Source organism: Spermophilus citellus (genome assembly GCF_964194105.1).
Source record: "Spermophilus citellus genome assembly, chromosome: 13".
NCBI classification, from domain to species: Eukaryota; Metazoa; Chordata; class Mammalia; order Rodentia; family Sciuridae; genus Spermophilus; species Spermophilus citellus.
Genome location: NC_138193.1, coordinates 19,045,810 through 19,071,118, shown reverse-complemented (window position 1 = coordinate 19,071,118; position 25,309 = coordinate 19,045,810). Strand labels below are relative to the sequence as shown.

The window sequence follows — 25,309 nt, the reverse complement described above, 5'->3', positions numbered from 1 at the left end:
CCAACTCTGGACACAGAACTTCTATCCCCTTGGGGTCAAGAACTGCCCAACTGTATGACACCTGCTGCTATCTGTAACCATAGCCCCATGGGTCTCCCAGTGTCATGAGGAGTGGAAAGGTCAACCTTCCAGGCAGCAGGAGGACCCTGTGCAGGTCCTGAACTCCATGGTGCTCATTCTCAGTCCTGAGAGTGGAGAGGCAGCCATGGGTTCAGGCAAGAGATGCCAGCTTTACCTTCCAGGCTCAGGGTATCTGTACTTAGAGTCCCATGGGCAGGGTGGCACATGCTTAGAGTCCTGGATGCCTTGAGCCTGAGAGAGGAGGACTGCAGGTTCAAGTCCACCCCAGGAAAATTATAGAATCACTGTATATAAATAAAATGAAACTGATTTGGGTGTAGCTCATGCTGGCCTAGCATGTAAAAAACTCTGTGTAGATCACCAGAACTGACAAAGTAACAAAGGAAAAAGAAAAACAAATCACATATTAAACCAAAAGTCATGGTATATCTATGTGCTTACATATACTCATACTAGAGATGCAGAGTAAACACAGATACATCCACATAATTTAGCTCCTAAATATTATGTATGTGGCATATAATATTTCTTTCATTCATTTCTAAGCAAATTCGACTCTGACTGAGATGAAGCTTTGGTGGGTCTTTGCTGACCCTCACAGCTCAGCGGGCTGACTGTGTCCTTTAGTCCCAGGGAACCATGTTCACCCAAGAAAATCTGAGCTGCCCTGGTCTGAGCTGGGACACCTGGATATATTGAGCCTGTGTTGATTGACCAGGAGGAGCCCGCCTGAAAGCTGTGCCCAGCCTGCCCAGCCCTGCTGATTTGCATGTGCCCACAGCACAGCCCACTGCCCTGAGGAATATTTAAAAGGCTGCTCACACCCTGTTGTCAGTTCCCATCAGGACACATCATGGCCATGAGGGCCCCTGCTCAGCTCCTGGGGCTCCTGATGCTCTGCCTCCCAGGTAAGGAGGGATAGTACTGGGAACTTACTAATCACAGTGTGGTCAGTGCTGCCTGGTTACTCAGGAAAGTCCTCTTGTAACTTAACAAACATAAGAATATTTCTTTTTATGTTTCCAATGGCAGGTGTCATATGTGACATCACGATGACCCAGTCTTCATCCTCCTTGCCTGTGTCTCCGGGAGACAGAGTCACCATAACCTGTAGGGTGAGTTAGGGCATTAGCAATTATTTGAACTTGTATCAGCAGAAACCAGGACAAGCTCCTAAGCATCTCATCTATGGTGCATCCAATCTGCAACCTGGAGTCCCCTCGAGGATCATTGGCAGTGGATCTGGGACAGATTTCACTCTCACCATCAGCAGCCTGGAGCCCGAAGATGCCACCACTTATTACTGTCAACAAGGCTACAGTGACACAGGCCATGACAAAAACCTCCCATGGAGCAGAATTGTGATGCTGGGCTGCCCCAGCTGCTCTTCCTGATGCCTCCACATGCTGAGGGCACTTCTCAGAGGCAGCCAGGCCCTGAGCACTACAAGGAGGGTCAGAGGATCCAGAGGGATCCTCTGCACCCTGACCCTTCACTCAGACCCAGCACACAGTGATCTCACTGTATGATAAAAAAAAAATAATTTAAGACCTGAAGAGACTGAATTTGGCAGTATCAGGGGTTGTGCAGCAAAAATAGAACTCTCCATGTATTCCACATGGGAATATTTTAAGACTTTGATTTTTAATGTAGTTTAAGTATCCAGGAAAATTGGGGTGAAGTACATCCTGTGTCCACCCTGCTCCCACAGCTCCTCCATTACCACTCCCAGACTCTGTTGCTTCTGTTACAATTCGTCAACTTCTGCCCACATCTACAGGTCACACCAGAGTCACTTTGTGTATTCTATGGAACTAGACAAGTGGACAGTGACATGTGTCCAACAGTGTGGCCTGGCACAGTGCATGTCCCGCCCTCACACTGTCTGAGCTCCAGATGCTCCTCACCCCCCACCTCTCTGTGCAAACCTTCATGATTTCCCATCCTGTAGTTTTACCCGGGCTGAGTGTCAGATGCCTGGCACTCACAGCCTGATGATATTCAGCCTGGCCTGTCACCCTGAGTGCTGTGCAGAGTGAAGTACTGAGTTCTCCTGTGTCCCTCCTCCTCCCAGGGCTTTTCACTACAGCACAGATAGTTGTTTCCTTTTTTAAAATTTTTTCTTCAAATTTGGTATTGAATTCAGACACACACTACCATTTAAATACAATCACAGTAACATTTTTAATTTTTTTTAGGCAGTATCTCTCTAAGTTGTTAGGTCCTTGCTAAGTTGCTGAATCTGGCCTTAAACTTGTGATCCTCCTGCCTCAGCCTCCCAGTTGGTGAAGGTTACAGGTAAACACCACAACACCCAGCCTGATAGCTGTTTTTTTTTTCATTGCTGAGTAATATTCTACTTTCTGGCTGTTAAACATTACTGATCCATTCCCCCCAAAGATGGGCAGGCTTGTGTCCTTCAAATTTTCATTGCTGACCACAGGTCCTCTAAGTTTTCCAGTACAGAATTTTATTTATTTTTAGATGTGTATTTTCACCATTTTTAGTTTCATAGCAGAATGCCTAGTGTTATCAGAATCTGTCACACTGTCTTGCATGTCCTGTCTCCATCTTGGAGACAGCTTGTGGACACTCCCCACAACACTCAGCTTCTAAGAGTGGCTTGAGACTGCAGCCAGAACCAACTCAGCATCAGAGATGGGGCCTTGGATCCCCTCCTGCTGCCTGTGGGGTGCTCCCTCCTGGACTTGGCCATCCCTCAGGGGTGGTGTTTCCTCATGTGTTTTAATTTCCATTTCCCTGATGACCTGGGGTGTCACAATGGTGTGTAGACAGATGTCCACAATTTGCAGTGGTCATGCCCAGCTGTCAAATGTTTGTCATTTGTGAGGTCTGCAGGAGCCAGTGGTACTGCAAGTCAGCCTCTGGTCTTAGGTTGGTACCATTGCAATTGGATCTTACCCGTCATTGACTACCAGTCCAGCATACAGCCACACCTGTGGATAGGTCTTTGTACCAGAGGGGGGTGTGAGGTTCTTTGCCTCACCTCTGTTGGCCCCCAAATTTTAGTTGAATGACCATCACAAGCAGAAGGGAGGAAGATACACCAAGCCAATTGATGGCTCCTTTTGGAAAAATTGTACCACCGATGACAACATAAGCAAAAATACTCCAACACTACCACAAGTCACTGCACCAACAGATAGTTCACAATGCTTACAAGTGAGTTCACAATGCATACAAGTGATACATAGTCCAGGCAAGTTCTGCAAGCAGTTCAATGATAGCTATTGCAGAAGCTGTAGATTGGTTTTATCTTTGTCTTCACCAGCACTGGGATGAAGATAGGAATTCTGGCAATAATGGCTAAAGAAAAAAATATGTAACATTCCAGAAGGCACTAAAAGAAAACAATTTTCTGAACAATTTACATTATCTTGAACAGAATTATTAAATATAATGAAAAGGAAAGGTGAAAGTAAACAAACAGATCTGTTAACCTCCTTTTTTGTTCACATATTAAAACAATCCTCAACAGCTGTTTACCCAATTTAAATTAAACCATTTAAATCATGTGAATAAAAAAATTTGGATCCATTTTTTTATGAACACACATCATATATGATATATGGACATACGTACATACAAACATGCAACATAAAACACAAGTGTGCACACATAATATAATACATACAGCACATAACATAATAGTAAAGGCCTTATAACTTTTTACAGGTAAAATCTCCATTGCAATGTTTAAAAACTCTATAGTCAAAAAATAGAACTGATCAGCAAAACATTAACCTAGGTCTGTATGAGCTCAAAAAACAAAATAGAACTTCATAATGTGAGAAAGGGTAATAATAAAATAGATATTGATAAAAGCATCCTGGTTCTGTCGCAGATGTAAGGGTAGCCAAACTGGAGTTCTGGTATCAGCTGTTATGGATTTGAGCCAAATCATCTTCTTTTTGGTCTGTAGAAATCGCTTTAGTTAATCTCTCTGGAATCCATTTCAGCTGCTGTTCTCCCTGTGGAAACACCCAGACCCCCGACTCCAGACAATTACTGGGTCAGGACCTTTCCATTGTCCTGTTAGAATATCCTTCCAAAGTACCTTGGGCTTATGTACATTTTTTGGACACACATGCCTTTCCATAGCACTAAGTTCTGATGAATCCAAATTTAAAAAATTTAGAGTAAAAAGGATTATTTTAAGTTTATTTTTGGAGGATATATACCCCTTCCCAACTCCCTCTTTTTGCTTTAATAAGTACATTTTAATAGTTTGATGAGCTCTTTCAACTATGCCTTGTCCCTGTGGATTGTATGGGATTCCTGTTATATGAGTAATGCCAAATGATGAGCAAAATTGTTTAAAAGAGGTAGACATATAACCAGGGGCATTATCTGTTTTTAACTGTTTTGGAACGCCCACAGTGGCAAAATTTTGTAAGCAATGAACTATAATATCTTAAGACTTTTCTCCAGCATGAAGGGAGCTCATCAAAAATCCAGAAGAAGTATCAACTGTAACATGCAAATATTTTAATTTTCCAAATTCTGGCCAGTGTGTGACATCCATCTGCCAAATATGGTTAGGTATCAGTCCTCTAGGATTGACTCCAAGATTAACTTGTTTTAAAAAGGTCACACAATTTTGACATTGTTTTATTATTTGTCTAGCTTGTTCCTTAGTTATTTTAAAACGCTTTTGTAAAGTATTAGCATTGACATGGAACTTTTTATGAAAATTTGTAGCTTCTTCTAGTGTAAAGAAAATATGTATGTCATGTGTAGTTTTATCTGCTAAATATTGCCCAAACTAAGGGCTCCAGGCAATCCTGTATGTTGTTTAAACAGAGAGGGGGAGATGGAAAAGGACGGCCAACTGAATCTTCACTTAAGAATACAGAACTATGAAAAATTCCCAGGTCAAAGGTGCTCCCAATGGAACCATACTTTGTGAAAGCACACAACTTAGATATATTCTTCAAAGGAAAGCAAAAGTACTGAATAACTATAGTCCCCTCCAAAAAGTAAATCTTAAATTACTGGATCAATTGCCACTATTGCATTGTTATTATCAAATTCAAGCCCAGAATCATCAGATGTTTTGCTCCATTTGTTACTAGGGCCTGCTCTCTGATTGCTATGTGTGGATGCATTACTACAATGTGAACTGTCACCATTATCTTCTGTTTCACTGCCATTTTCAATCTGCTGTTTCTTGCCTCACTGTAATCTGTTCATGGCCTGTATCTTCAGTCCTTCCTCATTGCTGTGACTGAGTGCCTGTTGATTATTGTGCTTGTTGATCTTGGCTAATACTCTCTCTTGATGAGCTTCATACTCATCACGACTTGGATAAATTTTGCTGATGAGTGCATCAAAGTTTGGATCTGGCCTTAGTGATCTTTTGGAAACTAGCTTTTTCTGACAAGTAGCACATTCTTTGTTGCCACTTCTAAGGGCTGTGATTATACAATCTGCACAAAAACGATGCAAACACTCCTTTGTAGTCATGGTGTTCTTCAACATATCCAAACAAATTGGGCACATTAATTCACTGTGTAGACTTCTGGGAGAAACCACAATCTCCAAGCCATCTGTTATTGCCTCCTGAGGTGTTCGTTGTAATTCATATAAACTGAGTTCCCATGTTTTGCTTAATGGTTGAGTTCCATTTGTCTGCACAGCCTGAGACATTGGGGCTCCTACCCCAGCCCGGGGCTCTGCTGGCAGCTGCCTGAGCGAGACTCAGGTATCAGCTGCAGAGGCCTCCGGTGCTGCCGCACAATATGGCGAGCCTGGGCTTCCGCAATGGAACTCGGGAAATACAACAGGGGCAGCTCAATATTCATGAGAGATGGAGGGGAAGCCGGCTTGGCTAGCGCTATGGGGAGGGTGGGAAGAAGCCAGCGAGGGAGGAGGCAGAGGCTCCCCATCCTGTGTTCCAAGGTCCCTGCTCCTGTCATGTCTCTATTCTCTATAGAGCCCCTCACAGCCACTTCGGTCTTTTGTCCAAACTCTCTTTGAGTTTACTGTGATTCCTGATGAACATTTCCCAGCATCTAGACTTCTGCCATGAGCAGGCTGTTCTGTCCTGTAGAGGAAAATATTGTGCACTGGGTCCCGACACTGTGGCATTGACCACTGATGGGCAGCAGGAAGAAAAGGATCCAGGGCTCCTCATCCTGGTGGGAGAAGGTGCCCACCCTGCAGGGTCTCCCAGGTCAGTGGCTGAACCTTTGGGGGTCTGTTACTCAGACTCTTGGTTGGTCACATTCATAGTCTCCTCCTGGCTCCAGAGATGAGATGGGCATGGTCTAGAGCCCAGCTCTTCAGGAGCTGAGGACACCCTCTTAAAATCAAGAAAGAGAAGGTGGAAATGAGTGGATTCAGACCTCCAGCTGTGCTCGGGATGGAGAAGTCAGTCCTTCCTTCCCTACAGACAGCTGTACTCACATAACTGCAGTGCACCTATGACCAGGACATGGGCATTAGTGCTCTGTCCCATCCCGCCTATATGGAAGTTCACATGTGCCCAGTCGTCCCCTAGTGTCTTTTGTAGCAAATGGTCCAGTGGAGACTCCCCAGCTGCTGTGGAGCCAGGTCTCTTCAGCCTCCTTCAGCCTGGGCTGGCAGCCTCTGCTTCCTTGGATCTCGGGGTCCTGTCTCTGTTGAAGGTGCTGTGCTAGTGGCCCTATAGAATACCCTCACAGAGGACGCAGTGTCTCTCAGGACTGAATTTTGATCCTTCATCCAGAATAGTGGTCATTCTACTAGCATACAGAGGAAACCCCTCTGCCGGCCCACCACTGGGTGGGTTCAACGGAAATGGACTTTCCCATGACTGTGGAATCTCAGACAGACATCAGGGCATCAGCAGGGCTGTCCTGCTCTCCCATGGCTCTCACATGGCCGCCATCATGTGTGTCACGTGTTCTTTTCCCTGGTGTCTCTGAGACCTAATTTCTCTTCCATTAGGACACCAGTCATTTAAGATTAGACCTCAAACTCAAAACTCACACTTGAATGATTACATCTTCCAACACACTGTGAAGTTGTGCAGACCACAGACCCAGCCTGTGAATTTTGAGGGACACAGCTCAGCCCATAGTGGTTGGGCAGGAATGTGCAGAGGGACACTCTACTCTTCTCATGGCCTTCTGCCATGTGGGTCATGGCTTCATGTCCTACATCTTAGTGATGCTCTCTGAACCTGGGCTCAGGGTGTCACCAGAGTTCTCCAATGATTGTTGTCCCCTTTATAATTATAAGAATTTGTTCTTTGGAATATCATTATACACTAATGAGTTTATATGCTCCTCAGTGGTCAGAATGTTGTGATCATTAATAATTTTAACCCTTCAAATTCTCCAAATTTGTCTACTTGCTGACACATACAAATTGTCTTTTGTTATGTTTTTCTATGGCCTCTCAATATTTCACGGCATTCTGTTTTTCAAAATGGTCCTAGTTTCTCTTTTTCCTACGCTATATTATAAATAAAACATTTTTCAGAAATTCATGGTTTTATTAGTGAATAGTTGTTTTCAAAATTATAGATTCTTTTTGAGAGAACAGGATGATTTCTTCAAGATTGTATGGATTTTTCCATTTATCAATTCACCCCTTAACCATATACAATGATATATGCTCAGGTTCTATTGACAAAATCCATGGTTTTACATGATCACATGTAATTACTTTCTAAAACACAGACTTTGTTTAATAATTCTTCTGTCAGATAAGTCACTTGTTTTTTCAACAGTAAATCTCTTAGGTCTAATTACTGATTGTTAATTTACTTACTTGATCCATATAACTGTTCAAAACCAAGCTCTAGATGATGTTTTGTGAAGACCTTCAGGCTTGATCAGGGCAGAATAATCAGGGGTAGGAAACAGGGTAGATTTTGCTGAAAGAAAATGCTCTGCTCTCTGGTGCCACAGGCAGGATGAGGGTTGGAGGGGAGAGGACTGCCACCTCTGAATACAATGGTCTGTGAGGCCAGAGAGATTGGGCGTGATAATCTGCAATCTGGTGTCCCAACAAGGTTCAGTGGCAGTGGATCTGGGATAGAATTTACTCTCACCATCACCAGCCTGGAGCCTGAATTTGTTGCCACTTATTACTGTCTTCAGTATATCAGTTGACCAGCCACAGTGACACAGGCCATAAGAAAAACCTCCAGGGAGCAGAAGTGTGAGGCTGGGTTGCCCCAGATACTCCTCCTGCTACCTCCACCTGCTGAGGGCACTGCTCAGAGGCAGCCAGGCTCTGAAAGCCACTGGGAGGGTTTAGTAGAAGGGACCAGGAAAGCTCCTCTACAGCCTCCCTCTCCCTCTTCTTTAGGTGCAACAGCACATACTTGGCAATGTTTCTCCTGGTTTAAATAATAAATTTGATCAATGCACATTTACAGTCTGAGTTCCAGTATCAGTCCGGATTCTGAAAAAAACTGAAGCCACCTCAGATTTCCAAGTGGTGCTTGCTTTATACAGGGGGTTAGAGTCTACATTATAGTCATGATCTGCCTTGGCAGGTTAGGCAGGCTGCCGAGATGATATGAAAAACAGGGAATTGTCTGGTGCCCCTGATCCACACCGTGTCTTACCCTGGAGGCATGGGCCTCCTGACCATGGGGTTAGTAAATGGGTAAATCTGGTTCTCTCAGCTGCCTGCATCATATAACCTCGTGATTTTTCAAAGCTCACTTTACCACTGTCAATGCATCTGCCTACTGGTGCTGGTGGATACTGAATTCTCTTCTTTAGACTCTTAATCCTGAGAAAGGCACAGCTCAGATCAATTGTCCTAGTTTCCAGGAAATCACAGGGTAAAACAGAAGAAGAAATATGCTTCTAATGAGAGATGGTGAGCTGGGAACAGAAAACAGTAACCCTGCATAATCACTGTTCCTCCAACTCTCAGAATTTCACTAGCAGAGGATGGACTCATACTATGTGAGGATCCTATCTCCAGGGTTGCTAGCAAGTCTGGGATCACATTGGAAAAGTTCATCAAGTTCCACAGTAAGTAGATAATGAAGAATTGTATTAAACATGCAGCTTTTTGATAATAAATATATAGACAATTTAAATTAATGAATACTCATGTAATCTTCATTTTTATTAAAATATGTGTGCCTTCCTGATGGTAATTGCTGCAGAAGCTAATTTACAGGAAGAGCTGCCAAATTCATGGAGTCTAAAAAATGTACATTTCTTTTTTCTGTCAGGCCCAGTCTAAGATGGTGAGATCAAGAGATGATAGGATGAACATTCAACAACAAAATTAAAAATTGGCCAGCAGACTGACCTGTTCTGTGTCTCCCAGGGATTAATACATTCTCAGCAGGCAAATGTTTGCTGTCTTATTCTAACATGGGACATACGGGGACACTGGACCTGTGTGCTTGGTTATGAGAAGAGAGAGCCCTGCAGCTGTGCCTAGCCCTGCTCAGTCCTGCTGATTTGCATGTGCCCACAGCACAGCCCACTGCCATGAGGATATGTTAAGAGGCAGCTCACACACCTTTCTGGAGTCAGTCCCAATCAGGAAACAGCATGGACATGAGGGTCCCCACCCAGATTCTGGGGCTTCTCCTGCTCTGTCTCCCAGGTAAGGAGGGACAATATTGGAGATGTGCTCATCCCAGTGGTCAGTGTTTCATGGTGTGCACTGAAGTCCTCTAGTAACATTCCTACTTATGTGGGTATTTATGTGTATGTATCTAATCTCAGGTTCCATATGTGACATCATGATAATGCAATCTCCATCCTCCCCATCTACATCTCAAGGAGACATAGTCACCATCAGTTCTAGGGCAAGTCAAAGTGTTAATAATTGGTTATTCTGCTATCAACAGAAGCCAAGGTAAGCTCCTCTATACTCCTCATCTATCATGTCACCAATATGGGATCTGGGGCCCTACAGAGGTTCAGTAGCAGTGGATCTGGCACATATTTCACTCTCACCATCAGCAGCCTGGACCCTGAAGATGTTGCCACTTATTACTGTCTACAGACTAACAGTTCCTCTGCCAAGGTGACACAGGCCATGATACAACCTCCAAGGGAGCAGAAGTGTGAGGCTGAGCTGCCCCAGCTGCTCCTCCTGCTGCCTCCACCTGCTGAGGGCACTGCTCAGAGGCAGCCAGGCTCTGAGATCACAGGGAGGTTTTGGAGGAAGGGAGAGTGAGGGTCCTCTATGTCCCCTCTTGAGATGACAACTGCACTTCTGATTGAATAGATCATCACATCTGAGGAGGATGGGGTTGGTAGAGTATGGGGAAGCCACATTAGGTTTTCTGGGTTGGAACTTTATACTAGAGGAAAAGAGAGAAAATTTAAGTGTTTCATTGTCTGAATGTATGGTGGTCAATGATGTAGTGAATTAATGCAGATCCTGGAAGGTACTGATTCTCTGGTTCACCACTGAAGTCTGAGTTGTCTCCTCCTCACATCCCAGGCCACATGCATTTCAGTAGTGAATGGAGAGCCTAAACTAAACTTTTTGGAAGTTCTGGGGATATGATCATTTGTGAAGCTGGTGCTAGAAATGGGAGGGTTTCTGTTGTTACTCCAAAGGTGAGGTCCAGTCAGAACTGAGAGCAAGAGGACCAGAGCTCCTGTGTGACCATCACCTCTGTCCTTCAAATTCCTCCCAATACTGCTGAGGATGCCAGAGAGATGGACAGTAGTCACCACCTTTTAAACCAAAATGCTGAAGACTGCAGTTTCTTTGAAATGAAAGAGATTAGCAATTCTCAGGACAGCAGCAGATCCTGGGCTGGCTCCTGCAGTCACCAGTTGGGCCTCCGTAGCAGCTGGGGATGCACCCTTTTGACAATAAAGCCAAGGAAAAGTTTCAATGAATGCTTTTGGGAAAAAGCCTAGTGTTTTCTCTGTTGCCCCTATGCTGGGTATGGCCATGAGGAGCAAGATTACAGAAAAAGACAACACCCTTGGGATAAGAAGGCAGTACCAAGGAGCAGTGTTCTCATGGGTGGGTTCACAGTCAAGAAATTCACAGTAACCAAGACTCAGTGGCCCTAGTGTTTGACCACCTGATTTCCACACAGGATCAGAAATGTGGATCAGTCTTGTTGGCTTTGGCCTGTAGCTGTCACTTTACTATGTCTCCTGCTCCCTCCCTCCCTCCCTGCCTGCTTCTGTCCTTGTGATTAATTTAGCACATCTCAGAATATTTATTTTCTCATGCCCCAGAAATAATGACTGGAAGTGGTCAATAAAAGTTCAGTGGAGGAGAAGATGAGCTGAATGGCTGGGACCCCAGGTACACTGACTCCACAGTCAGCTGCGTACAGAGAGTGTGGGACAGTAAAGGGTCGTGTGGCCCTTGATCTCCAGGCCTGGTGGCAGAGTCCTGACTCATGGCTCTCACGTCTCCCTGGAAACTGTGCCCCACAACCTCATTTAATCTCAGCCCTGTACAGTGTGAAAAAACATGTATGGTGGTCACATCTAAACAAGCCAGGAAACAACACCCCACTGTGTTTGAAATGTGCAGGAAAGAACATTTCACTCTCACCACGTCACGAAGAAGAGTAAAATCCTCAGAGTGTCTCTGCCATGTGGTCATAGAGGAGGCCATGAATGGCTGCATGTCCTGGGAAATGTGTTCTGAGTCTCTGAGGGGCCTGTTAAGGCCTGTGTGCCCAGCTCCTACTGCCTCCTGCTGCCCTCTGCACACTGTGCCTGCCTGGGGGTCTGGGGGGCAGGGACACAGGTCACTCTGGCCACCAGCAGCCACACTTCCTTCAGAGCACATTAACTTCCTCCTGACACATCTAGGGAAAAATCTCTCCCCAGATTCGGATTCTGCCAGGGACTGCTGGCAGTCTGGTGTCCTCTCAGGGGAGCAGGTTGGGGAAAGCTCTGAAAACACATCCTCTGTCCCCTCCCATTTCTTGTCTGTTGGTCCCGGGCTCCTCCTCTGCATTCCTGCTTGGGCCTTCTCTGCTCTGTCACCTTCTGCTCTGAACTCACAGCCATTCAGACTTTCACACGGCTGTCTTCATATGGGTCACAGTACTGTTCTCTTGAACACCCTGACCCTTGGCCTGCACTCTGATTGCACTCATTGGATTCCCATGGGAAAGTCAAAGATGGTGATTATTATCTTTAGAGACCTGAAGGAGAGCAGCAGATGTTCTGAGCTGCATGTGTGGCTGACATGGTCCACTGAGAGCAGAGGCTCTCTATCATGTGAGCTGTGGAGTTGCCAGAGACACCCATCCAGTCCTCTGTGCAGTCAGAAGTGTGGCCATCAGCAGCTATGGATGGCTTTGTCCTGTGGCCATGCAGTCACTGATCCAGCTGTTCTGCCCTGTGTGGGGGAGGGCAGTTGGGAGGAGCAGCCCATGCCCAGCTCTGGGCACAGAACTTCTGTCCCATTGGGGCCCAGAACCATTACCCAACTCTGTGACACATGCTTCTATGTATAACTAGAGCCCTTCACAGCACCCATTGTCCTGCGAAATGGGGTGGTGACTGTTCCAGGCAGCAGGAGCATAGGGGCAGGTCTTGAGCTTCATGGTGCTCAGTTCTCTGGAGTGGAGAGGCAGCCATGGGTTGTGGGACAGGTGTTGGCAGTAAATGTCCAATCTCACTGTAGCCAGCCTAAGGTGAGGCAGATGTGGTGCCACAGCACTGCAATCCCAGATAATGAAGAGTCTAAGGGAGAACAATTGCAGAACTGAAGCTAGTCTGGCATCTGATATACAGCCTCAGGAAAAAAAAAAAAAAAAAAAAGAACCTTGCAGTGTAAGTCCTTGATTGCCTGCCAAGCAGGAGGTCCTGACTGGATCACCAGAAGTGAAACAATCAACCAAATAAAAAAGCAAAGCACAATTCCATGAGAACAGTAAATCATTAAAACAAGCAAAGTAATATGTACATGTCTACAAATATTTGCATTTCTGATGCATATTTATACATATATATCAGTACAATTTGTGTTTTATATAGTATATACATGGCATACAGTACTCCTTTTATTTCCAAGCATGATTAAACTGTGGGTGTGGCTAGACACTGGGAGTGTTTGCTGACCCTCCTCTTTGGAAACACCCGGGTTTCTGTATCACGATAGTGAGCTCAGCACTGAGCACAGCCACCCAGAGAGCCAGGCCCAGTGCTGACTCCTGGTCTTCTTCTCACCCTGGCTGTGGGCTCTCTGCTTGGCTCAACCCCCAGGGTGTTGGGCACCTTTCCTCCCTGCATCCCTGCATGGCATCCTGAGGGCAGGGCCTGTGTTCTGCCAGATCCTCAGGGTTATTTCTCCTAAGATCAGATGCTTCCTCAAAGCCCAGGGCCAAAGCTCACAGCTCTTGGAATGCACCAGCCTGAGCTCAGCCCTGGGTGACCCCTGCTGCAGCCTCTCACAGTCCACTGCCTGAAGGACTGAGCTGGATTTTAATGCAGAAGCCTCATTTCTACAGTTGCAAACCTAGGTTGTAATGAGAAAAATCAGAACATGATTCCATTTTTATTCTCAGGGCCTAGCTTGCTCCAACTCTCCAGAAAAAAGATTGCCTTAGGATCTCTCTTTCCTACTGAATCCCACTTAGAACCATAGTGAGTCTTTCAGGGCAAAGCTCTCTACCCTGCACAGTGGCCAGGCCCCTCCTCCAGTGTACTGAGCACCAGCTCTGCACTGTTGTGCATGGTGAGATCAGGTGAGCCTATCCCAGCCCAGGCAGGAGCAGGGATGGAGGCACATGGGATCAGCTCAGGGGCCTGTGAGAGCAGAGAGGGGTGGGAATGGTTTCTGTGAGGATTATGATTCCTTTTGAGCAGAGTGGAGCTGAAGCCCTTGGCCACTCTTTTCCATGGCCCAGACACAAAAGGAATGACAGTGAAAGCCACCAGTCTTCCTAGCCTCAGGAGGCATCAAGCTCAGGTTTGACAGCTAATGTGCTGAGGATGAGAAACACAGATGGACTGTTTCCTGGGTTATTTCTGCTTTCACTGACCTTGAAAATCCCCACATGTTTGACCTTCTGTGTTTATTTGTTAAAACTTCCCTAGAGTGATGCAAGAAACTAAAACTTCCTTCCCAACTCCCTTTTACGTCTCCAGAAAGAACACATGGGTGAAAGAGCTTGTTGGGGGTCGATCCCTGCTACTCTGGAGAGAGAGGGAGCATCCTGTGTTAGTTTTGGAGAGACTGAGGCAGGAAGGGCTGAATTTACAATAGGACTTCTCTTCCCCTAACCTCTCAGTCAGCCTAAGCCAGTCAACTGAAACCCCAAATCTTCAAAGACTTACAAATTCAACTCTCTTTTTATCTTCCTAGCTCTGTTTATACCCTATACCTGAAATATCCCCTCCATTCTAAATTTCTCCCTTATCAAAGGAATGTAATAGAATTGTCATTAAGAAATATTAGAGATGGGTACAGTTGTGCATGCTTGTACTCCCAGCAGCCAAGGAAGTTAAGGAAGGAGAATCTCAAGTTCAAAGCCAGCTTCAGCAATTTAGCAAGGCCCTAAATAACTTAGCAAGACCCTGTCTCAAAATTATATATATATATATATATATATATATATATATATATATATATATATATATATATATATCTTGGAATGTTTCTCAGTGGCTAAGCATATAATACTGCTATAAGTATTCCAAGCAGAAATTTTTTTAAATGAAAATAATGAGAGTCTAAATGACAGTTTTCTGAATTTTTGGATGGAACTAATGGGTTCAATCTGTGAAACTCCAAAAAGAAAGGGAAAAAAAAGAAAGAGAGAAAGAAAGAAAAAAGAAAGAAGAAAGAAAGAAAGAAAAAGAAAGAAAGAAAGAAAGAAAGAAAGAAAGAAAGAAAGAAAGAAAGAAAGAAAGAAAGAAAGAAGAAAGAAAAGAAAGGAAGGAAGGAAGAAGGGATAAAGAAGGGAGGGAGTTAGGAAGGGAGGGACAGAAAAAGAAGGGGAGAAAAATAATTACTATAAACCCTTTTCAGAACCATAAAGAAGAAATAGGTGACAACTCAGAGGACAATGTAATGAACCTTTCCTGTGGACCCTGAGGGAAACATTTTCTTCAGGTAAATTTATACTGTCCCAATCTGACCTGGGACACTTGAAAACATGGGGCCTGCACTGAGTGACAGATAAGCCAACCCTGCAGCTGTGCCCAGCCTGCCCAGCCCTGCTGATTTGCATGAGCAGAGCACAGTCCACTGCCCTGAGGACTTCTTAATTGGCTAATCTCTACCTGTGCAGGAGTCAGTCCCTATAAGTACACAGCATGGCCATGAGGGCCCCAGCTCAGCTCCTGGGGCTCCTGTTGCTCTGCCTCCCAGGTAAGGAGGGACAATACTAAGAATGTACTCATTGCACTGTGGTCAGTGCTACCTTCCTCTGCCCAGAAGTCCTCATAAGGCATGTCTAATTGTGTGTGTCTTTGTTTTATTTTCTTGTTTCTAATATCAGGTGCCAGATGTGACATCTAGATGACTCAATCTCCATCCTCCTTATCTAAATCTCCAGGAGACAGGGTCACCATTACTTGCCATTCATGTCAGGGCACTAAAAATTACTTACACTGGTACCAGCAGAAACCAGGGCAAGCTCCTAAACTCCTCATTCATTGGGCAACTAGTATGGGATATAGGGTCCCTTCAAGGTTCAGTGGCAGTGGATATAGAAAAGATTTCACTCTCACCATTAGCAGTCTGGAGCCTGAAGATGTTGCCACTTATTACTGTCAAAAATGCTACATTTTTCCTCCCACAGTGATACAGGCCATGACAAAAACCTCCCAGGGAAGCAGAAGTGTGAGGCTGGGCTGCCCCAGCTGCTCCTCCTGCTGTCTCCACCTGCTGAGGGCAAAGCTCAGAGGCAGCTGGGCTCTGAGGTTACTGGAAGGATTTTGTAGAAAGAACCGGGTGCTCTTCTGAAGCCTCACTCTTTCCTCTGCAGAGCACTAGCAGCCAGGCATGGAACTGCATCACCTTCTTTAATAAAGGACATGGATCACTACAACCAAGGACATGAGTTATGGCATTGGTTTAGATTCATGCAGCACAGATGAAGTTGCTATAAGTATTCCAAGCAGAAATTTTTTTTAAATGAAGATGAGAGTCTAAATGAGAGTTTCCTGTATTTTTGGATGGAACTAATATTTGTATGCATTTGTGGGTTACAATGTGAGGTTTCTATACCTATGTACATCATGTGATGATGTGGAAAGTCCAAGTCAAAACCATAGTAATGTAGTATTTCTTTTTCCTTTTTTTTATGGAGGGGGCACTTTGAGGGTATCAGCAATTAAACTCAAGGGTACTCAACCACTGAGCCACATTCCCAACCCTATTTTGTATTTTATTTAGAGACAGGGTCTCATGGAGTTTTTTGGCACCTTCCTGTTGATGAGGCTGGCTTTGAACTCATGATCCTCCTGCCTTAGCCTCCTGAGCTTCTGGGATTACTGGAATGCAACACTGTACCCAGTAGTATTGACTGCATTTATATTAATTATTATTTTTTTAAAAGCTATGGATAGAACCCTGGGACACTTAACCACAGAGCCACACATCTAGCCCTTTTAATGTTTTACTTTAACATAGGGTCCTGATAAGTTGCTTAGGGCCTCAAAAAATGCTGATGCTGGCTTTGTCCTTTGGATTCCTCCCAGCATGCTCTTTAAATGTTGTTTGTAAAGAGCTGTTTTTAAGCAAAACATGATGAAAGACATGAAGGAAGGAAGAAAGGAAGAAAAAAGAAAGAAAGGAATAGATAAAGGCCAGCAAGCTTGTATCTAAGGAAATAAAATACACAGAATCAAGACCACTCTCTGTATGGCCAATTTCCATTTACTGAGACTTGGGGTCCCATTGTTCATTCAATTCTGTTTTAAGGAGTGAACATTCAGATGTTGCATTCAACCCAGACTTGAGGAAGGTATCGGAATCTTTTCATGCATGTCAGCATAAACCTTTTTAATATCCAGGCTATTCTTGTTCCCTTTAATGCAGTGAAGCTGAGATCCAGCCACAACTGAGAAATTGGGGACAAGTCCTACTGTGCTGCCACCAACTCTGTTCCCCTATAATATTCCAAGATTGTCGTGGGTGACACAGATGTGGGAGATGGTCACTGCCTCTTGAACCAAAACTCTGGAGATTCTATATACTCTGAAATAAAAGGGATTATTTATCATTTTCAGATGTTCATAAGGAATGCACCAGTCCTGTGAAAAGCTCTTGTATCAGCCAGTGACAAAGTTCCATAGCAGTGGGAAATATTCCCACATGCCTAGAAGCCAACGGTCTGTTTAGGATAAAAATTTGGCATAGGAAAGTACTTGTATTCATGGAGACTTTATTGGCCATAGAGAAGAGGGGAGAGATTGCCCTATCAGGGAAAGGTCTGGAAATAGGGGGCAGTCCTAAGGAGAAGCCCTTGATGCTTATGGATTGGGTGGTTCCCAGTCAGGAAGGTTCACAGATGTCCCAGCTACAGGGACTGTGAAAAGTGCCCTCTGTGCTATGTCTGCTCATGGCCTCCTGCATAACACCTACAAAAATTCAACAGTCAAAACCAACTACAGTCTCCACACTGAAAATGAACAATATTAAGAAGACATTTTAGAAAAATTAAACATACATTACTATTTAAAATAAAGAAATACATAAGAATATGCTTAGCCAATGACATCAAAGGTTTCTAAACACAAAACTGCAAAATGTTGATGGAAAAAAATCACAATAACATAAACAAAGGAAATCCAACCCACATGCATAGACTGGAAAACCTAATTTTGTGGAAATAAAGATGCTCTGCAAACTTATTTACACGTTGAATGCAACCCCTATCAAAATCACTGGTTGTGTAGGTTTTCCATGGGTGGAATCCAAACACCTGAGAAAACAACTTGGAGGAGGACACTTTCATTTTAGCTCATGGATTCAGAGTTTCTGTTCATAGCTGCCTGATGCCATTGCTCTGGGCCCTGGTGAGGGGAAGCATCATGGCAGAAGGGTGTGGCAGGAGAAAGGAAGTCAGACCTGGCACCAGGAATAACATGGAGAGCCCTGCTGTTATGGTTTTGATGTGAGGTGTCCTGAAAAATATCATGTAGGAGACAATGGGAGAAGGTTCAGAGGAGAAATGATGGGGTTAATCACTCAATCAGTGATTAATCCCCTATAGGGATTACCTGAGTGGTAACTGGAGTGGTGAGTGTGGCTGGGGAGGAAGGAATGGGGACATGGCTTTGAGGTGTATATTTGTATCTGGTGAGTGGAGTCTCTCTCTGCTTCCAAATGTGCACTGCTTCCCTCTATCACACTCTCTGCCTTGATGTTCTGCCTCACCTCCAGCCCTGAGGAATGAAGCTGTCTGTCTATAGAGTAAGACTTCTGAACTGTGAGCCCTAAATAAATTTCCCTTCCCTATGGTTGTTCTGGCTGCTCCTTTAATCATAGTGGCAGGAAATCTGACTAAAACACCTGCTCACCAGGGACAGAATGTAAACCCCAAAAGCACAATCCCAGTGAACTCCTTCCTTCTGCCACACCATACCTGCCACTGTTACCACCCATTTAATCCATTTCAGTGGATTAACCCACTCTTTTTGTTGCACCTCTCATGATATGATCATACCACCTCTGAACATTCTTTCATTTTCTCACACTTGAGCTTCTGGGGGACACCTGCTATCTAAACCATAAAAATGGTAAAACTACTTTGGATGAAATAGAAAAAATCACCTTAATTTTCGGGGGGGCGGTCATCAGGGGTCTTAATATTAAATGGATCTTTAAAAACACAAAACAAACTTGAATGTCTCAATGCTGTCTCCTTTATAAATTTGCTTCATGCCTCATATCAACACTCTCTGGTGCTGGTTCAAATGCACACATGTAATCCATGGGATACACAAAAGGATTCATGTGGGGACAACATCATTTCATTGGGGGCAGCCAGCCAACAAATTATGGGTGGTCACTGTTTGAAAAAGAGTGAGCAGAAAAATGAATATCCACATAGAAAAGAAGGAGGATGGACCTTACTCCAAAACCTTCACAAAGATTGACTTCAAATTTATGAAAGATCAAAATTTAAAGACCAAATCAATAAAACTTCACAAAGAAAACTCAGAAGAAAGCTTCATGGCTTTCAACTTGTCAACGAATTCTTGGATATGAAATCAAAAGTGCAGGCAAGAAAAGAAAACAGGATAAATGGGATTCATCATACACACACACACACACACACACACACACACACACACGCACACTAAATCCACATCTAAGAGCACTGTGAACAGAATGAAAAGGAAACCAGAGACTGAGAGAAATAGCATAAGTCATGCATTTGGTGGGGACAGATGCTCACAATAGGTGAACAGGTTCAGTTCTATAACAAACCTGGTTAAGTTAGCAAAATATCCAACAGTGCACCAGACTCACAAAGTCCTAATAAATACGTGAACAACATGCAGCATCACTCATCTTTAGGAAGCTCAGATTGCAGCCTCTGTGGGATCCTATGGCACCTGCATTAGCATGACTTCTTCAAACTCCACCTAATTCCCTGGCTTAGGCAGAATGTGGGTTAGTTGGAAGCCTCGGGCGTGGCTGTGAGTGTAAGGGTCCAGCCACAGTGGACACAGCCTGCTGCTCCTGCAGTGTTCAACTCAGATCCAGCAAAGATTCCTGCAAATGCTCTTCTGAGGAAGCCCCAGAGGTAGGAAGCTGGGCCTTGGACACATTTTATACCCATGTTCACAGGATCATCCACAACATCCAAAAGGGAACAAAAAAAAATCCCATGCATGGCTGAGGAGGTCTGCTACAGCAGTATGCACATCAGGCAGAGCATCACTAAGCATTGGGAGGAAGAGAATCCTGGTACATACTACACCTGGGTGAGAGCTGCAAACAGAGTGACTGAGGAGCACTCTGCCAGTCACAATAAGATGTAGACTGAGTGACCCCACTTTTATAAGAAATTTAATCTGAAATCCCAGAGATAGGCAGCTATGATAATTGTACAACATTATTTACACCAGGTGTACTAGTGTAAATAATGTGTCCTTAAAATGTTTAAAACATCAAAAGATCTGTTATTTTTAACTCATCATAATAATTTAAAAAAGAAAAAGAAAAACTTAAGATGAGGAATGATACTTCTCTATGTGTAGAGCAATGGTCTGGTGATGAGTAACTCTTACAAACAGTTATTTAATGCATTTCAGATAATTTGCATAGCTTTTTGATCACTCACACAAAAAGCAACATCTTCCTGCCCTGTGGAGCTTGTGTCATAGGGGTGCCAACCAACATTTGTGCACTACTGACCTTCAGCAGGTTTTGTCTTCAAAGCTCAACACCTGGAAAACTAACTACAAGGTCATCAACCCATGATGAGGACCCAGAGATAAGTGGCTTGGAGACACATCAAAGGGGCAGATTTATAGCAGCTGGGTGGTGGTCACTCACTTCATAACTGTGACATCCAGGCTTCTGTGTCCACTTGCTTTGGTTATAAGGTGCCCAAGTATCTGGTGACATACTGTCCTGGGTGTGCCCATGAGGGGGGTTTGGATGAGATAATCCTTTGAATTTGCAGGCTGAGTTAAGCAGACTGACTTTCCTCATATGGGAGGACCTCACAGCTGGGCCTAATGGAACACAGCCCACCTTCCTGGGAGTAGGGAAGGACCCCTGCTGCCTGACTGGGCCTATATTGGTGTTGCTCTGCTGAGGAACCAGCCTAGAAACAAGGGTTTCATGGACCTGGAATCTCCTGACATGGGCTGGAGCCCACCATTGGGTCTCCTGGGTCCACTGCTTGCCCACTGCATATTGTGAGACCTCTCAGCCTCCTGAAAACTGTGTATGAAATTCTCAGAAGATGACCACATACACAGCCCTCTGGCTTCTGTTGGTTTGCTCTCTGGAAAATCCTGACTGACCACACATAGATGCTCTGAGGGTCCCTGTGGTGTCTGACTGACAGCAGGTGCAGGTCAATGTGATTTCTCTGGTGATCCTGGCCTTCTGAGACTCAGCCTCTGACTCAGGGAACAAGGATCCTCATCCACCAGGTGGCAGAACGTAAGCACATATTGACCTTACCTCCAGTTCCAGGAGTTCCCTGGGGATGCCATGCTTTATCTTTTCTGATAGAGTAGTTCACCAAACATGTTTTACTGGACCATCTGCCACTTCAAAGATACGACTTTCAATTTCCTATTTCAGTAAACTGACCACCTTGAATTTTACATTCAAATGAAAGAAAAAAAAAACCTGTGTCTTCTTCAGGAAGTAAGGAAATAGACCTGCTGGCCTTGTATTCATCTTATATTTCTAGGCTCAACCCTAATAGTACAGTTTTGGTAAGATGAAAAGTCCATTTAAATGTGCTGGGCCACCTGCAGGCTGTGTGTGAGCTGTGAGCACTGAGGACAGGAGGGTGGACTGATGGTGCCTTGGTTTGGGCTGCAGCAATCTGTGTCCTTCTCGTCTCTCTACCCATGACCCCCACACAGCACCTGGGATGGGTGTGTCCTCCAAGATGTCAGTCAAGCTGCTGAATTTAGACATCAGAAAGCCAAGTTCAGCCTTCTGAATTCTACATCTTGCCTTATTTGGAAAGAATATTCAATGAACCTCCCTTTGTGTGCCCCCTATAAACATAAAGAATCCAGGTGCAAGCTCTGTCTTTCCAACAGACCCCTAAGGTCGAGAGCCATCCTGGATTTTGAAAAGGTATTTCTGTGTGTTAGTGTGCTTCTTTCTCCATTTTCTCAGTTATTGATGTAGCCAGACATTGTGAACCCTGCAGAGTTGGCCAGCCCATCCAGCTGGTGACATAGATGATTTTGCTTTTCAGAAGAAATTATATTGTAATGAATTTTATATTTTAGAGGATATAGACAATAGATTTTTTGCATTCTGTATTTCTCTCTATGAAAGGATGCAATGTCGTCTCCTTAATAGGAAAACCATACCCAGCATACATATGTCTGAGTATCTGCTGGTGATGCCCACACTAAAACCCCTTCCAATCCACCTTTCAGCCAGGTCCTGGAGCTTGTTACACTAAATGCTGAAGCACATCCCAAGATGCACCTCCTGATACAGTGGTCTCAGCTGTCCAGGATGTAGGTGGACACTCATTCCATTTTTTCTGGACAGTGTCTGTAAAGCATCCTCCTGGCTCAGGCCTTCAGCTGGGGAGAATGGCTGGAAAGAGTGTGCTCCATATTATATCTACTCAGGACCTCCTGAGACTTGGGAGGCTTCTGTGGACCCTGGGAAAGCGAGTCCTCCCACTTCCCTCTCTGAGGATATCTGCAAAGGCAGGCAGGGACAGGGCAGGGACAGAAGGCCCAGAGTTCACAGCTTCAGGGCTGTGTCCACAGGAATCTCCAGAGCTCCTGCTGATTCTCCCCAAGTTCCACCAGTTATGCTGCACTTCATTTTACATGTCTATAACAAAACACCACAGCAATTGACTTACAAGGAGGATAGTTTCATCTGGGTCCATTTCTGGAGGTACCTGTTCAAAGCCAGATGGCCCCACTGCTTTGACACGTGGGCAGAGACAGCACACCATGGGAGGTTGTGAGCCAAAGCCCATCACTTACCTCAGGAACCAGGAAACAAAGAGGAGCATGAAGATAAAGTGATTGGGGTCACCATGGTCCCTTCCTCAAGGTCACAGCACCTCCCAGCAGCACCATCCTGGGGCTAAGCCTTTAGCTCATGGTTCTGTGGGGACACCTGGTGCTCACAGTAGCAGATACAGATGGGAAATGTACCTGGACAGTGTCCAAAAGACCTCGGGACACCCTGGCTCACCAGGTTTCCATTTATTCACAGGATCCCCTGTAGTTCCCATACCATGGGGCTGACGGTGATGTCAACCTTGACACAGCAGCTTGGAGGCCGAAGATGCTACTGTCCATCACTATTGCCATGGTATGGGGCTGACAGTGTGCCTGTCAGTTAGTATCCTGGTGGCCACAGAGATTGTGCTGATTCTGCTTTTAGAGCTCTGCTGTCTCACGTGGAACACACTAGTAACAGGGACTCTATAAACTCAGATTCAGTTAAATTTTACAATGAACATTTCCTTTGCACTTGGTTCTTTCCTGTGCTTCATCTCAGAGGCCATGTATGGCAAACGGCTGCCACATAGGACAGCTCAGATGCAGATCTCTTCATCATGGCAGGAGATTCTGTTGGGCAGTGTTGGTCTAAAATATTCACAAGGTCTTTCATGGAGCTGCAGCTCAGAACACAAACCTCCCCAGTCACTGGACACAAGCCTGTCCTTCCTCAGCTATTATAGCTGCTGTGGTCCAGAGTCTGCTCTCAAAGGCTCCTGGGATGGTAGGAATGGAGCTGCATGGACAGATCTAGACCAGGAGAACAGGGTTCCAGTGACCTCAGACAGTATGCCCTGCAGCCCTCAGGAGACTTTGCAAATCCACACCTGTGGCATCTCACCACAGTGTCCAGCCCCTACTGTCCTAGGACTGGATCACAGTGTCCAACCCCTACTGTCCTAGGACTCTTTCCTTTTCTGACTATGAAATTGTCTGTTAATCTTGTGTCTTCAATTGATGTCTGGATCAGAGAAAGGATCATTTTCTGTTCTCTACAGAATCCTTCTGGTGACTGATGCAATAGAATGAGATCCATCAGGAAGAGAGAAGGGACTCCAGGAAGCCACCTTGGTACCATCTCTGACCCTGTAAGATGAAATACCAACCATCAACCAGTAGGCGTCAGAACAGACCACGATTTGCAAAGAGAATCTTGATCTTGGAAATGCTAGGTAAGTAAGAGAGTGATACTGTCCTTTACCTACAGGGAGATCCCCAAGCTTGAATGGGGACTCTGTGTGGCCAGGAGTGTGTGGAGGACCTCTCTGGAGGCTGAGTTTTGGGGAAAACCTCTCTGTGTTGGTGCTCTGAGACTAGATGCCCAGCCCTGCCTTTGCACCTCTTCACCTAGTCACTAAGGCCACTTCTTTAGGATTAGTAAAACTGCCCCCATTCATATGTTGATGCCTCACAAAGGTGTGTTTGCAGAAGTGGTCTATAAGAAGGAATGGAGGTTAAACAAGGTCACCAAGGTGAGGCTGATCCTACAGGAACTGTGTCCTTCTGAATAGACATCCAGAGAGCTCTCTGTCCAGGGAGCTCTCTCCATCCCTCTCAGGCCATAAGGAGAACCCATGAGGACAGAGAAGAAGGGAGCCCTAGGAAGAGAGCCTACGACAGAGAGGTCATCTGCTGCCCCTTGTCTATGGACCTTCAGTCTGCAGAACATTGAGAAGACATATCTTTACTATCTGAGCCACTGAGACCAGGGAGATGTGTCTCCCTATGACAGTCCCTGAAGATTACTTCAGAATCTTGACCTTTCCTGAGTGAGAGCAGCCTCAAGACCAGCCTCATGGACATGGACCTGCCAGGCTCCTCTCTCCCCTGCTCCTCTGACTCGTGAGGAAGGAGGACCCTCATCCTCAGTGTGTGACATGTGATATACTTTGAACATGATGTTGTCCACCTGCTGGGGTGTTTTACTGTCAGCAGCACTTCAGCCAGCCTCTCACAGTGACTGAGCCCAAGCAGAAATGTGCCCTATGTGCTCCAGATCCTGCCCTGGTGCAGACACCTACTCCTTGCTGGAGGCGAGCCTGAGATGTGTGAAGAGCCCTTTCTGCAGCTCTGCAGGTTCTCAGAACTGTGCTTCTGACATGCTGAAGCAGTATGCAACTCACATTCCATCACAGGGGAGAGGTGCCTAGGGATTTATGGATGGAGGCTTCCATCATTGATCACTGCATAATAGAGCCTCTGACCCTCAGACTACATGATGGTTCATTTCTTCCTGAGAGGCTGTGGCATGGTGGTGGGTCCTCTGCAGCTGTGCCTGGCTGCTGCATGCAGCTGGTCAGCTGGGCTGGAGCCTCATGCTTGCCTCATCTACCTGCCACACAGTTGGAGTTGGCTTTCAGCCAGGGTTCTTGGGTTCTCCTCTTAATGACAGGCGAATTGGAGGAGTCATGGGTTGTTGAGAGCCACAGCCAAAGGGGCCCCAGCAAACTTCCAACTGCCACCACTGGCTTCCACAAGCCTCTCACCCACAAAAACCTCTCCACCTCCCACAATCCTCCTGTTCTTGAGGCTCTCAACAATGAGTGACTTCAAACGGTTTTGGTTTATTTTATTTTGTTTTCTGTCAATGTTCCTGAGCTCTTCTA

General features: G+C 45.1%; 1 pseudogene across 1 annotated transcript; it reads right to left on the bottom strand.

Annotated features, from left to right (window-relative positions):
* Positions 1-5,088: 5,088 nt before the first annotated feature.
* On the bottom strand, positions 5,089-5,766 carry LOC308632386 (E3 ubiquitin-protein ligase RING2-like; annotated as a pseudogene). The gene has a single exon. The product of its transcript is annotated as an E3 ubiquitin-protein ligase RING2-like (transcript).
* Between the last annotated feature and the right edge of the window lie 19,543 nt (positions 5,767-25,309).